Source organism: Somniosus microcephalus, chromosome 8, assembly GCF_052327205.1.
Source record: "Somniosus microcephalus isolate GS21.2 chromosome 8, FLI_Smic_1.0, whole genome shotgun sequence".
In the NCBI taxonomy this organism is placed as follows: domain Eukaryota; kingdom Metazoa; phylum Chordata; class Chondrichthyes; order Squaliformes; family Somniosidae; genus Somniosus; species Somniosus microcephalus.
Window position 1 is genome coordinate 190,415,068 of NC_140994.1, and position 11,824 is coordinate 190,426,891.

At 41.2% G+C, this 11,824-nt stretch overlaps 1 protein-coding gene across 3 annotated transcripts in view; it reads right to left on the bottom strand.

Annotated features, from left to right (window-relative positions):
• The window catches only part of LOC147113976 (uncharacterized), a 288,093-nt gene extending 279,183 nt beyond the window's left edge, over window positions 1-8,910 (bottom strand). The window contains exons 1-2 of one of the 3 annotated variants that reach the window (XM_085995439.1): window positions 8,090-8,909; window positions 6,868-7,954 (exon numbers count right to left, since the gene is read on the bottom strand). The gene's annotated coding sequence lies outside the window, so the exon portion shown is untranslated. Of the gene's footprint in view, window positions 1-6,867; window positions 7,955-8,089 lie in introns of all 3 variants that reach the window. The other 2 variants (XM_085995438.1, XM_085995440.1) reach the window with 2 other exon arrangements.
• Window positions 8,911-11,824: the final 2,914 nt, after the last annotated feature.

Here is an 11,824-nt window from a genome sequence, read left to right on the forward strand (position 1 = left end):
TCTGGTCTATTGCACATCCCAGATTTTCTTCGCCCCACCATGGCAGCCGTGCCTTCAGCTACCTAGGTAGGCCCTGAACTCGAATTCCCTTGATAAACCACTCACTTCTATACCTCGCTCTCCTAAGATGTTCCTTAAAACCTCTTTGACCAAACTTTAGGTCACCTGTCCTAATATCTCTTTGAGGCTTGGTGTAAAATTCTGTTTGAAAAGGCACCCATGAAGCACCTTGGGACACTTTACTACATTAAAGGCGCTATATAAATGCAAGTTGTGATTGTGAAAGATGCTATATAAATGCAAATTCTCTTTCTTGCTTTCCTTCCATCTTACTGCTGATCTGACTAATTCAAGAATCAAATTATCAAATCTGCCACAAGACATTGACTTAATTATGAACTTACATCCCCATCTTGATCCCAAAGACACCCCACTTACCTCCTCAACACCAAAGGAGGAGGGTCACTAGTTGCTAATTTAAGAAGCTTCCCAAAACGATATGTTTTAAAAGCTGCAGCCTAACTCACACATAATTAAACCAACAAAGGCATAAGCACAGCTAGGTAACACCACATCAATCACTACTACAACTAGTACTATGAATGTAATCATTTTATAGAAATAATAAAAACTATTAGGAACTCCCCAATGGCTTGGTGAGTTTAATCCAGTGAGAAGCGAGACCAGACTATGGCAGCCCCAAGATCAATTTGCGGTCTGTACTGAATTAGCCCCCATCATCCAAGGAGGCAACAAGATCATACATATAGCTCCAGCACCACCAGCTTAGGGAAGCATATGTTGACATGGGATCGAGAGTGGATCAGGCTAGATTGTGATGTCTCTCCTGCCCCCAAATAGCCTGCACACACAAAAAAATGAATAATGGTCATTTGAGCTAGGTGCTGGAGGGAACCTCGCACCATGAAACCTTACTTCAGCAAGGAGTCAATACCAACAGGAGGAAAGGGAAGAGTTTGGCAGAGAAGAAAAAGTCGTCCTTTAAAAATAGGTTAAAAATGGTCACAAATTACCTAATACCAGACTTGTATTTTGCATTACCCACAAAAGTAAATGGCCCAGAACTTCGGGTCTCCACGGGCGAGTACGCATGCGTGGGAAACCGGAACTTCCGTTCCCCTGAAAGAAGGGGTTCAGAGGTCGAACGCGTGCGCAGGAGAGGCTGCGCGTGCGCATCGAACTTACGTTTTTTTTGCAGGTTTTCCCGGGAGGGTAAGTCTCCAGAAGTTACACATATAAAAAGCAGGCGTAAGGCCTGCTTTTTACAAGTGGTGAATTAATTAAAATTAAAACATTTTTTCCACAGGTTTATTATTTTTAAATACTTTAAAGCAAGGTAAGTTTATTTTTAGCCCCGTTAGAAAATAAAATGATTTTTTTCAAAGATTTAAATTGTTTAAAATAGTTATTTCATGTAATTTATAGTTTATTTAAAAAATGTGATTTTTTTTTTTTTTTATAATTTGTTTGAAGATTTAGTGATGTTTTGGGGCCCGTAGTATTTATACGTTTTGACAGCTCTTCCTGTCAAACTTATGAATGGGCATTCCCTGCTCCGATTGGCTCTCCATGGCCCACGTGATCCCAGGGGACGCATCGAACTAACTGCGCCCCTGGGATACGCAAGCACTGCGCACCGGCAGTTGGAGCAGGCCCAGGATCGGAATTCCACGGGGGCACACAGCTCAACGGCCGGCGTGCAAGCTAAGTGCAGGTCGGGGGCACCTGCGGGAAGCACCCGACCCGAATTTCTGGGCCATTGTATATTAAAATACAAAAATTGGATACAAGTTACTGGAAGTATTACAAAGTAGTATAGACATGCTGAAGTAACGTATTGGGTCATTTTGGACTCAAGTCTCAACATTACAAATCAAAAAAACTACAAGTGAAAAAGCATCCACTTTGCAAATTGCTTATTAGTTAGCATAATTTTTCCTCCTTCTGCAGCTTTCCCTCCGATTTACTCTTGCTCATATTCAGAAGGCAGTAACTGTTGCTGCAATATGATTTCAGAATATCTCTCAGTCATCTGGTAGCACACATATAAACAATGATGTTAAACTATTCTACCGTGGAAGCCATCACATCTGTGTAATCCTGTCTTATCCAATGTTCACACATGTATTCTCAGCAGGAGTGACTGACAGCCATACAAAATGACAACTCTAACATTTCCCTTGCATAAGTCAGGAACACAATTACAGCATCTCCACACTGCTCTAGCTAACTCAGCAAAAACCAGGGATCAGATCTGGAGAATTCCCAGACTGCAGTGCTCAGTACCACAGCACAGCCCACTGACCAACCGAGAAAATCGATCTAGCAAATGTCTTGGAATAGCAGCTAACAGACAATAGTCTATCAAAACAATTTCTTCCCAGCATAATTGAATATGAAAGTAGGTCAACCCCACCTACAAACCCCATCTGTGCCCCTGCCACAGTACCGAAACAGCCCTTATCAAAATCACAAATGACAATTTATATGACTGTTACCATATGGTAAACTATCCCTCCTCATCCTACTCGACTTGTCGGCAGCCTTTCACCACACCATCCTCCTCCTTTGTTCAACTGTGATGTGGAGATGCCGGTGTTGGACTGGGGTGGACAAATGTGAGAAGTCACACCACACCAGGTTATAGTCCAACAGCTTTATTTGAAATCACAAGATTTCAGAGCGCTGCTCCTTTGTCAGGTGAAGTGAAGAGTTGCATATGCTGTGCTTATATGCAACTCTTCACTTCACCTGACGAAGGAGCAGCGCTCCGAAAGCTTGTGATTTCAAATAAAGCTGTTGGACTATAACCTGGTGTTGTGTGACTTCTTACATGTGTTCAACTGGGTGGGGCTGTCCTCGCCTGGTTCCATTCTTAGCTATCCAGTCGTAGTCAGAGAATCACCTGCTATGACTTCTCTTCCTGCTCCTGTACCGTTACTTCTGGAGTTCCCAACGGATCTATCTGTGGCCCCCTCCTATTTCTCATCTACATGCTGCCCCTCGGTGAAAACACGTCAGGTTACAAATGTACGCTGAAGAAACCCAGCTCTACCTCACAACCTCTCTCGACCCCTCCAATGTCTTAATTTGTCAGACTGCTTGTCCAACATCCAGTACTGGATGAGTAGAAATTTCCTCCAACGAAATATTGGGAAGACTGAAGCCATTGTCTTCGGTCTCTGCCACGAACTCTGTTCTCTAGCCACCGACTCCATCACTCTCCCTGGCAACTGCCGGAGGCTGAACCAGATCGTTCACAACCTTGGTGTCTGGGAGATGAACTTCTGACCACATATCCGCGTCATCACCAAGACCACTTACTTCCACCTCTGTAACATCACCCATCTCTGCCCCTGCCTCAGCTCATCTACTGCTGAAACCCACATCCATGCCTTTGTTACCTCTAGACTTGACTATTCCAATGCTCTCCTGGCCAGCTTCCCATCTTCCACCATCCATAAACTCGAGCTCATCCAAAACTGTGCTACCCATATCTTAACTCGCACCAAGTCTTGTTCACACATCACTCCTGTGCTCGCTGACCTACATTGGCTCCCGGTCTGGCAAAGCCTCAACTTTTAAAATTCTCATCTTTGTTTTCAAATCCCGCCATGGCCACATGCCACCCTATTTCTATAGCCTCCTCCAGCCATACAAGCCTTCGAGATCTCTGCACTCCTCCAATTCTGGCCTCTTGCGCATCCCCGATTTTCATCACTCCACCCTTGGTGGCCGTGCTTCTCCATCTCTCTCTCTCTCTCCTCCTTTAAGACGCTCCTTAAAACCTATCTCTAAGCTTTTAGTCATCTGTCCTAATATCTCATGTGGCTTGGGATTCAATTTTATTTGCTAACACTCCTCTGAAGGAAAGAGAGAAAAAAACTTGCATTTATACAGCGCCTTTCACGACCACCGGACGTCCCAAAGCACTTTACAGCCAATGAAGTACTTTTGAAGTGTAGTCACTGTTGTAATGTAGGAAACTAGGTTAAAGCGCTATGTAAATGTAAGTTGTTGTTGCTTTATTTTGTTCCCTACATAAATTTTTAAATTAGGGATTCTCTTCATTATTTCATTACAGATGGACCATTTTCTTTTATGGTCCATTACAAGAAAAGCATAGCAAAATCAACTCAGATGGAATGCCATATAGGCAAGAACAGGAAGATGAGGGGGCTTTGCACATCAATCCAAGAAGCTTGCTCAGAAATGTGTGCAAATATGTGCCTCATTGCGTTACATTTTCAGTTATATTTTTATTTTGTAGTCTTCTTGATTTAATAGGTGTATTTTTTTTTAAACTGGGTACCATAAGCAAGCTCCATTATATATGGCAACATTCCTTTTTGGCTGTTCTTTGCTTTTCCCCTCCCAAACAGTGTTATCACGCATGTGCATCCAAAGATGTGCGGGTTAGGTTGATTGGCCATGATAAAAATTGGCCCTTAGTGTTAGGGGGGATTAAATACGTGGGGTTACGGGGATAGGGCTTGGGTGGGATGGCTGTCGGTGTAGGGACCGGGTGCTAGGGTTTGGATGATCAGCCATGATCTCGTTGAATGGCGGAGCAGGCTCGAAGGGCCAAATGGCCTACTCCTGCTCCTATCTTCTATGTTTCTATGTTACACTTCCATAATTTATTCATAGCTTTAGAATCACAGAAACCCCACAGTGCAGATAGAGGCCATTTCGGCCCATCGAGCCTGCACCGACACATACCCCACCCGATCCCCGTAACCCCTACACCAACACATATCCCACCCTATCCCCGTAACCCCACGTATTTAATCCCCCTAACACGAAGGGTCAATTTATCATAGCCAATCAACCTAACCCGCACATCTTTGGACTGTGGGAGGAAACCGGAGCACCCGGAGGAAACCCACGCAAACACGGGGAGAATGTGCAAACTCCACACAGACAGTCACCCGAGGCCGGATTCGAACCCGGGTCCCTGGCGCTGTGAGGCAACAGTGCTAACCACTATGCCACCGTGCTTTTTCCTATAGCAATTTATCTTTCAAATTTCTCTACCAAAATTAAAACATGCAACACGAGCACATCTGTCCTACAGATCAAGTTTCATTATACTGTAATGTTCTTGAGTACATTTCATCACAATCTAGGAGTTCCAACAATTTAACTAAACTTCAAAATTAGAAATTACAAAAAGGTAACTTGTGGTGCCCAACAAGGATCTGAGCTGGGGCCTCAAGTATTCACTCTATTTATTAATGAAGTAGATAACGCAATAGACAGCCATGTTTGCCAGTGACACAAGGATTGGTGGTACAGTAAGTAGTGGAGACAGGAGCATAAAATTAGAGAGATTGATAAAGTGAGTGGTCAAAATTGTGTCAGATCGATTGCAACGCAGGCAAGTGTGAGGTCATCCATTTTAGACCAAAAAAGGATAAATCCCGAGTACTTTTTAAATGGTGAAAAGCTAGGATCAGAGGAGGTCCAATGAGATTATGGTATCCGTGTACACAGGTCACTAAAATGTAGCAGTCAGGTACAAAAAACCCCACAAAAAGGCATATTGGAATGTAGCCTTTATAACTAGAGGGCTAGAATATAAAAGGGAGGCGGTTTTGCTACAACTATACAAAGCCCTGGTTAGACCACATCTAGTGTACTGTGTACAGTTCTGGACACTGCACCTTAGAAAGGGTATATTGGCCTTTGAAGGAGTGCAGCACAGATTCACCAGAATGTTACCAGGGCTCCAAGGGTTAAATTATGAGTAGTATTTACATAAACTAGGTTTGTATTTCCTGGAATATAGAAGGTTAAGGGGTGATTTGATTGAGATTTTGATTTTGCAAGAAATTAATAAGGTAGATAGAAAGAAACCTTTTCCACTGGTGGAAGAGTCTTGGACAAAGGGGCATAACCTTAAAATCAAAGCCAGGCCATTCAGGCGAGATGTTAAACATTTCTTCACACAAAGTGGTAAAGGTGTGGAACTCTCTTCCCACAAAAAAACAGTAGATGCTAACTCAATTAATCATTTTAAATCTGAGATTGATAGATTTTTACTAGACAAGGGTATAAAAGGATGTGAAGCCAAGGTAGGTGGATGAAGTTAAGGTGCAGATCAGCCATGATCTCACTGGATGGCAAAACAGGCTCGAGGAACTGACCGGCCTACTCCTGTTCCTATAAACTTACAAAACTCCAACCAGAGATATTAAAACCATACAAGAGCAACTAAATCATATTTGGACATTAGCATTTCTAGGACCTGTGGATATTCAAAGTCACCTCACCTGGACTGTGTCATAGTCTTTTCTTTACACCTTCAAAAACTAACCTAAATAGCAGTACCGTCCATTCTGTAAATGGATATACCCACTCTTATTTTAGAAAAACCTACTGTTCTTCTCCCATCTTAAGGGAGTGGACTGAGGTACAGTTCCAATCATTCTTCCATACTTCACCAAAGCAACCGTTATTCATTTATGAACTTTTGAGCATCATCAAGCTACTTGACTGTGGGGGCATAACAATTAAGCCCATTCCTCTCCGGTCATTCATAAATGTCTGCTTCCAACAAGGGTCAATAGCATTTACACATTGAAAGGCAGACCAATTTTCCCCTCCTAGCTCAGCGGCCAAATGTAGCACTCCTGCTGCTGTCCTAACTCAGATCAGCTAATGCTATGCAGACCAGAGACTGGAACCTCAGACTTTAGTTGTCTGTATGGCTCAGCTACTCACTTGATAAACTTGCTGAACCATTTGGGGAAAATGCAGATTATTGTATTATAAATAAATTAATTTTATGAAATGCAGATCACACTGTATATTTTAATTCCAGATAATGTCTGGAAGACTCACACTATCCCAATATCAACCAGACCATGTATCGTCCAAGTCCAAACCCTGAAAAGATAGGCAACAGAAACAAGCATAATCTGGAGTTTTAAACTTGTCTATTTCAACAGTTTAAAAAGGAAAGTCAACCAGTTATATGAAATATGTTGGACACTACCCTAGGCAGACATTTACAAAACATTGTACAACATAAATTCACTAAGATAGCACAAATCTACATTCAAAGAGATTTCTAATTATATATATCCACCTTTTATATTTTTGGAACACATGCATTTTTGGACAATTGGGGGAGAATTAAGAGAATTTCTTTTAAATTTGTTTCCATACAAAATTGAAAAATGCATTTACATTGTGGAATACACTAACAATTAACATAAATGCTCAAGTCAGAATTCACATATCCTAGTACATGAACACAAAAACAGATATGGCAGGATAATTGGAAGGAAAAACTTTCAATTAGCAAAAAAAATACTAAATAACAAATGTCACATTTACACTGGTGGAATATATAACTTTATATATTTTTAGCTTTAAATACAATATGCCCACTCCAACACAGGTAACACAAACACCTCAATTTATTCAAACAAGTGTTTTCTCACCCCCTTTTGCTGTCCACAGAAGCTAACTTTACATCCCATTAAAATTGGTATTGGACCAATTGTAATTTTGCCCCCTCTCTCCATTCCAACTGAAAGACTGTCTTTTTTTTTAGAACCAAAGGGAGGAAAAGAGAATATCCTAAAATATATATTTACCTATTACAATAAGCATTAAACTAGTGGTGTATGGGCATTTCTAAATGCTACCCATATTGGGTAGGCCTTCCAAAGACATGATGTAACTTTACATGTTGTAACTTAATGTAATTTAAGGAATTATCACAAATCTAAAAAGCAAAAGCTTGACATTTCTTAAAATTGTTAAATGCATTAAAGATCGAATATATTCCATCAGATAAATTTTAGCATTATTTAAAATACTGTAACTCCATTGCACTGTACATTATGGCCACTCTTGCTCCTCCTCTTGGATAACGTTTTAGTAATGTTAATATCTCGATCTTGTAGAGTCCAATAAAGATCTGTAATGAAACAACATCGTCTTACCTGCCCATTCATTAGACAAACCTCAAATTTCAGCTTGATTTGAAACTCGATTTACAAACTGTGCATAGTGGAAATAAACCTTCTGACGTCAATCTTGGGCTCCAACTCACCTTAACCTTTCTTCCACTTGATTGCCTTCGGGTCCCGTGCTCCTTACTTTTGTAATGACAGTTCATTTAAACTAACGATCGTTTACCATATATTGTTTAAAGACCCTATACCTCTCTTCCCCCCAAAAAATAAAAATCAGTCCCGAGTTGGATTAAGCTTTTGCATGAAAAGTTCCTGGTGCAACATGGCTGCCCTTCATCCTCAGCTATCCTGGCACTCTTGCACTGCTATCAATAAAGACGAGTGAGAACGTATGGAGCAGAAGGAAAAAAATACAGCAAGACACAAAACGTGACCACTTCCTTGCTTTTTCCACCACAAAACCCAAAATACGGCTCAACACCCCCCACCCCCCAAATACCTCAATACCCCTGCATTTCCATGCTGCTCCAGAACACTATTGGCTGGCTGCCCTAGGCCTAGGCTGGTGGGCAGTACCCCCTATTTATCTCGCTCCCTGCCCCAAAAAAACGGACCTATTTTGCCAAAAGTTTTTTTTTTACATTGCAAAGATTATGCAGCAGCCGGCGGCCTTGTTTTCAGTATTGGCCGTGCAGGATCGGCATGGCCGTGCTTATTTTCCTCTCTCTCTGCCTTTGGCTTTTTTTCTCTCTGCAGTTACCGACCTGTCTTGTTGTTGGTGACAGCCCCGTCTGAGCCAATCAGCGCGCGCTCCTACCTCCCCCCCCTCCTCCAACGGACAACAGGCGCGAGCCGCCGCCGCGAGCCTCCACGAGCCCGAGCCGCAGCCGCCCAACGGCCACCAGCTGCTCACCTTCCACCTCAAGCACAGCCTCTGCTCCCAACCTCCTCCAACAACGGCATCTAGCTTCCCCCACCCCCAAACTCGGGCACAGCTCTTGTGTAATGAAAATAAATCATGTAAAAATTTATGTTTTTTTAAAAAAAAGACTGAGGTACTTACTTCCCCCCCGCTCCGCGCTATTCTGCGTCACTTCCGCCATCTTAGGTTTCACTAGGACCCAGTATATATTTCAAATAAATGACCCTGATCATTTTTATTTAAAAATGAGCTAAGTACGATCATGTTAACTATTTCTGTCGTGCTTGATATCTTGGGCCATCATGTTGCAAGATGGAGGGAGGTCAACATCGTCCAAAAATCAACAAGATACTTGAAATAGGAGCACCCTTTCAGAACAGGGGGTGCCATTGTGGGCTCTTGCATGTCTTGTTTTCGCCTCCATTTTCCCGTAATCACGTTTCAAAACGTACATCTAACTTTGACTTCCATTGGCCGCACACCTTTTAAAACCCTAACGTTTGTCAGTTCCTGTTTGCAGAAGTTCTAGCAAATCTGCCCCATTGTTTGCAGAAGAACCAGAATCATGTAAAAGACCTCGACAAGAGGGATACAAATGTCACCCTGAGGGACTGAGCCCATTTTATTTGGCATGAACTCTCTGCTCCTTTAAACTCAAAATAATCCAGCCACAATTACATTTAAAGTGCCGATTGAGGCGTCAGGTCGCCTCAGAATTTGGAAAGAACATAACATAACATGTAATGTAATGTAATGCCCTGGTTATGAACGGCCACGGGTTACAAAACGATATATGAAATAGCAAAGATTGAGATGGGATGTAGAGAAATCTCATTTGTCTCTGAAGAAGTTCGAGGGTTAGGTTCTCGAGTGGCTGGGCGGTACGGTTTAGTAATGCGGGGACTCTATAAATCACGACTTCAGGTCTGAACGAAACAAAATGGATGAGTTCAGCAATTCTTCCTGGTTTACACATAGTCCGTGCTAGAATAAAATAACTGCATATGAGAACAAGACAAATGTACATTTTCATTACTAAACCTTGATGGACTCTCTTGACGCATTATTTATTTCATGGGTACTTTTTAGAAATAGCGAGCTCTTGGGGGTCAGAAACTCGTTTTCGCTTTTGAAGATCTAAGATTTGCAACTAATTAATAATCTCTGTCTTATTTATGTGCATTTGATATCGGTGTCTTTCCTTGACTAAAAGAGAGAAAGCTCATCAAGAACAGCCGCCGAGTGCGCAAAAAAAGCGTTTTACATTTTAAAGATATGCCACGTAAAATAAGTATTTCCTCACTCAAACAGCCCCTAATCTTCGAGTCTCGGTGTAAATTTGGGTTATTTTGTACTCGGCCAGGACGGGCAACATCAGTCGACTCGTATTAGGCACATCTAATTTTCTTAAGAATAAACATTTTTTCGGTAGCAGATTTTTAAGGTATGCCCCGGAGATATATAAAAGTCACGGAGGTTTAGAATTCAGACATATCTGTGAAACATCAGTGTGTTGTAGCGTATTATTTGGTTAAGTCGCAGGATATATACTTTTATGCCTTCCTAAGTAGACTAGCCTGGTTGACAAAATGGATGAAAGAGAGATACCAATAGCAACATTTCCTTCATCATCGAACTTTTCCGTCAATAGACTAAATATACAAATTGGGTCAAACATCCCTGTTTGTAATCTTGGATAGTAAAGATCAACGTATATTATCGGGTTGTATTCCAATTTGCCCTCATTTCTGCACAATCAACTATATTTTAATATATTTGTATTAGTTTATTGGTACTGTTCTGTGCCAAACAACAACTTGCATTTATATAGCCCCTTTAACTTAGTCAAACGTCCCAAGGCACTTCACAGGAGCAATTATCAAACAAACTTTGGCATCAACACAATAAAAGAAAGACTTGTGGCATCCCAACACTTCTGGGGACCAAAATCAATCGCTGAACCTTCTGCGAATATGGACATAATTTACACTGTTGGCACATAACTGAATATTCACCCTAATAAAATTTCCTCAGGTTGGAAATTGTGTGTAAAATTGTGTTTCATGGACCCCTACTTTGTCCTCTTTAAAATGAAGTTAAAATACAGTTATAAACCATCTACTGAACCAGGGTTGTGGAGATCTAGTAATTTAATCTAAGATATGAGGAGCAAATAGGTGATAAAGTTGGTATAGGAGTAAGAATTCTCAAGAAACCTATCATATACTTGTCAAGATCATCAATAGCCATGTTTTACCCATTGCTATATTTATCCCACGATGGAGTATTATAATCATATGTTGCTTCTTTCAAAGCCATTAAAATCAATAGAATGGAAAAAGCTGACCTAAATCATGCCAGAATCCATCCTGCACAATATTGAGGAGATGTGGTTAGACTATCAGTTCCCAGCAAGATCATGATTGGAGATATACAAAAGTTCCAAATACTTAACCCAGACTTCCATGTTTATGCCAGGAACACAGAAGTTGCTGCAGGTATGCTTCCAACATCTAGTCTCAATCCAAATATTCAGTATAAAATATAAGTTGCGAAGCTTTGTAAACCTGACTGGAGCTCTCTTGCAGACAGCATTCCCACTTGTGTCATAATGGTTTGGGTAGTAGGTGAATTTATAATATCATGAGAAATATATTTCCAAATGTTAAAACATTAAGACTCTGGAGAGGAGGAGAATGTAAATATTCACAACAATAGCACAAAAGTGATGGCAGAGATTAACTAAAGAAGGATGGCCTAATAAAAAAAGGGCAGCATCTCAGAGAGACAATGCTTCATCATCTCAAGGGAAAGTTAAGTGACTTTTTTCTTCCTCCAGTTTGCCTGCTGATTTTTTTCCCTCTCATAAAATTAGTGACTTACACAGCAGCCCAGTTCCACAGACACCAGCAACCTCATCCAAGTAGCTATTTTTATGTGTAAACCTGGA